The sequence below is a fragment of the Rhinoderma darwinii genome, unplaced genomic scaffold (assembly GCF_050947455.1).
Source record: "Rhinoderma darwinii isolate aRhiDar2 unplaced genomic scaffold, aRhiDar2.hap1 Scaffold_130, whole genome shotgun sequence".
Classification (NCBI taxonomy): Eukaryota; Metazoa; Chordata; class Amphibia; order Anura; family Rhinodermatidae; genus Rhinoderma; species Rhinoderma darwinii.
The window spans coordinates 4,576,264-4,580,634 of NW_027461962.1; positions in this window are offsets into that span (position 1 = coordinate 4,576,264).

A 4,371-nucleotide genomic window follows, 5' to 3' on the forward strand; every position below is an offset into this window, starting at 1 on the left:
CAAGGGTTGGGCCTTTCACATCTGGATTACAGCTCTCATTCTTTTAGGATTGGAGCTGCTTACTGAGGCTTCTCGTTTTGGGCTCGACACTGCTTCAGTTAAGAGGATTGGCCGCTGGGAGTCCAGCCGCTTTCGTTCCTATATTAGGCTGCATTTGCTGGAATGTTGATTTCTTTATCTTGGGTTTATTTTGGGGGGGGGGGGATGTCATTCTTGTTCTGTGTGACTAATTTTCTGTTGCTTTCAGGGTCTGCAAAATGTGTGGTTTGGCTTCTTGGCCATTCCTATATTTACTGGGCTGAAAGGCGTGCCCGTGTGCGTCCGAATGGTAGGTATTTGGGTATAGATCCGGATGACGTGGAGGTACACTGGTTCGGAGTTCGAGGCCTGACCAGGGATCAGGTAAGGACTTTGTTTCAGGATGCGGTTAGGTCCTGGGGTCTACCTGATATCTTGATAATTCATGCAGGGGGTAATGACATCGGGAGTTATCCCATGCGGAACAACATTAAGAGTGACTTCTTATGTTTTGTAGACACCCATCCTGGGCTTTTGATTATCTGGTCCAAAATTCTACAGCGGGTAAAATGGCACAATGCACAGTCAGTGTCAGCGCTGAATAGGACCAGAGTTAAGATTAATAAGACAGTGGCCAAGTTTGTTCGCCTAAATGGTGGGTTGGTAGTACGTCACCGACTATTGGAGGATCGGGGCGCGTACATTGGAAAGGATGGGGTTCACTTAACGGATGTGGGCCTGGATGTTTTTAATTTTGGCCTCCATGAAGGCCTGGAGTTGGGTTTTCAAGTGTGGCGGAGCATGAAAATTTAAGGAGTCAAGTTTTCATGCTGTGGCGGGTCCTTGGCAACACTATTTATGTTTTTATATATTGCTGTCTTTGACACAATATATTGGTTTTATTTTAAAGTTATGGATTTGGGCTTCTCTAAGGGGCGGACCCTGGGAAGCGTGGTGCTTTAGCATACCCGTGGTGACGCCACTGTAGCTTATATGGTCACGGCTAGTAGTTTAAGGGTATTGCTTTATTTATGTTTTGGAGGTTGTCAATGACTTAGCCACATAATGTTAATATGTTAGTTATGTTTATGATATGTTTATACTTGTTTTTTATATATTCTCAGGTTCTGTAAAAGAAATCATCTAATAAAGCTGTGACATGCACCTTCCAATTTTAATTGTGTTGTTGTATATTTATTAGATAGGAGGGTGTTTGTGTGGCCCCTTGTCGCCCTTGTACCGTCATGTGGTGACAGAGCCTCTTTAAGGGTTCACGGTTATGGCTCATTTTTTTTGTCAGCGCTTCCTTGAAAAGGGCTCTGTACTCTTTGCATGCTTAGATAATATAGCATATTTAGTGCACACAAGCTGCATGGAGGTGCAGCTTGGTGGTGCTATGATGAGAAATTCAGGCGTTGTTTGTCATTATGTCCAGAGATTGGCTGGGCATCCAAGGCAATCAGTGTTTGGAATCAGCTCATCCTGTATTAGCGACATCCTCAATCCTCTCTAGAAGGAGTCATTTCCTCTGGATCGTATCCTTGGGCAGTGGCTAGAGTGCCCAAACAGGAGTCTCCACGCAGATGATTGCTGTGATAGAGACAGCATTGAATATAACAGGTGGAAGTTGCCTGGGGCCTCCCTACGATTGAGTTGCTGAGGCGGTGGGTGGAAGTTGCCTGGACCTCCCCATAAAAGCGATAAGGGATGTTGAAGGGTAAGAAAGAGGAAAATCCCCCATTTGACGTGGATCTTAGTACTGTATCAGTGAGGAGCCCAAGCTCCGTCCAAAGGTAGGCAAGCTGGTGAGCCACCATTGCCTGCATTGCCTGAAATTGTGGCCATTTTGTACAGATTTTAGCCTACTAAAAGGATTTGCATCAAATCTGGTATTCTTGACATCATTTCATGACTAACCCTGCGAGCACTTAACTGATACCCGCTCCTAAACTTTTTGGCATAGTTGGCAGGATAGTCACAGCCCAGGAAAGATGGCATGCCATATGGAGTGCCCAAGGAGTGAGCAGAGGGCTCGGCAGGAAGGTTTACATGATGAATTTCACAGAGAGTATAGTCGTAGTTCCATTGGAGGGTAAGCTAGTGCCGGAGTTGCAGTCATGAGTACGCTCTTGCCAAGTGCACCTTTCCCTCAAGAAAGATGACTAGATCCAGCAAGAGGCTGTGGAGCCAGGAAAGGCTGCATTTCAGTAGCTGTAATGCGCCACAAGGAAGCGTTCAAGCGGGTAGAGAGGAGTCTCCCAGCAAGAGAAAGACAAGAGGCTGTGCATGAGACCAAGAAGGGAGTCCTGGGACCTTGAGTATGAGACTGCAATTGTTAAGTATGTGCCTCACCTGTGAGAGACTGTAACTACTAAGCTTTGAGCCTGAGGCCCAAGAAACTTTGAAGAGGGCCTGAACTGAGTCTAAGAGAGCCTTCAGAGACTGTCGGAGGAAGGCCCAATTTGTGTGAAAGGAATCTGTGTTTTTGTTTAAGTTATTTTAGTTGCTTATTTGTACTGGTGCCGGGAATGGCACCAAATAAGGCAAGGGGGCAATGAAAGGTATGGAAGGGAGTCTCCCCTATTCACGAGAAGAGCCGTATGGAGTAATGTAATGTGCTTACATGTTCTGAGCTGTGCAGATGCTCACGTCAGCAAAGCTCACTGCTATGTAACACTGTTCAGACAATGGTGGCTGACCCTGTTTATTGCAGGCACCGGGAAAACCGGCTCGGGCACTGTCTTTAATATTTACTTTAGTGTGCAAAAACAGTGTAGTAAGGGCAAGTAATCAGTGTCGGAACATTGAATAACTCACAAAGGGGCTGTTTTTAAATTTGATAAAAGGCGACTGTTCTCACCTAATAGGTTCAGGTGCAAGGGCTGCGACCCATAAATCAGCAACTATTGTGCCAGCAGGGCTGAGTAGGCCCTGAAGCCAGAGAGGGCCCATTGCTGTGGCGGTGGAGTGCAGGAACCTCCCCACAGATGATTGTTGTGAAAGAGGCAGTATTGGATGTAACAAGTGGAAGTTGCGTGAAGCCTCCCTGTTATTTAGTTGCTGAGACGATGGGTTACCCCTGTATCAGGGAAGAGTCCGAGCTCTGTCCCAAGGAAACCAAGCTGGTAAAACCCCATTTCTTGCATTGCCTGAAATTGCCGCCATTTTGTGTAATATTTTAAGTGACTGTGCCTCTCTGCTAAGAACAGTTTTTTGTATTTCCTTTTGGTCGTTTTGCAAACATTACCGGCCTACTAAAAGAAACCTGCATCAAACCTGGTTTCTTGTCATCATACTGCCAGTAACAATGCAAGGTCAAATACGTTACTCGCCCTCACTAGCCTCCCCTCATGCCAAATTTTATGGCCAAAAGGACCATAACAATTTTATTCTATTGGAAATAAAAGGTGGATTTCTGACTTTAGGGAACAGAGGATAAAATAATAGACATGTGCCTCACCTCTGTACCTGAGATATGGTACAATTTGTCCCGTAAAAATTAAGCCCTCCTATGGCTTTGTCAAGGAAAAAATAAAAGAGTTATGACTTTTGGAAAGCGGGGAAGAAAAAAACAAAAGCGTAAAAGTGAAACTTAGTCTGGTCCTAAAAGGGTTAATCTAAGACTGAATAGCTATTAAAAATTATATTAAAAATAAAAGGGGAGTCCTGACTACAAAACAGCGGGTAAAGAACAGAGATGTTCCTCACCTCTGTACCTGAGATATGGTTGTGTTATACTAGATATTGTCTATAGAAGATATACATGTTAAAAACACATATATTCTGATGTACCAGGAAGATACTATCACACCTCTGCGGGTGTAGAACTCATATCTAGCCCCAGTGTTATCAGTAATTAATATAAATATTAATTACCTGTCTTGTGATTCCTTTCTTGCTGCTGACAGGGTTATATGTCACGTTCCTTCTTCTCACTGGGATCAGTCATCTGTAAAGAATCAAAGGTGTGATAATATGTTCCTTATACATGTTATAGACACTTATATGTATAACACACTAGGGCCATAATTATTTATCTCAGGTATAATGTACAAATAGAAAATAAAGAAAAAGACGACACTAAGGACCTGTTTACATCACCGCTGCCCTTCCGTTGAGGGATTCCGTCTGAGGTTTCCGTCGGGTTAACCCCTCAAAAATGAAACAAAATAACATGTCCCCCCTTGCCTGTGCTGTATGGCAAAACCCCATTTTATGGTCAAAAGTAGCATAACAAGTGTATTCTATTGTAAGGCCCCTTGGGTGCCTGGAATTATGGAGCTTATGGGTATATTGTTTATATAGTTTAAATTAATGGTTATTATCAATGTAATCTTAAATGGTTAACACAAT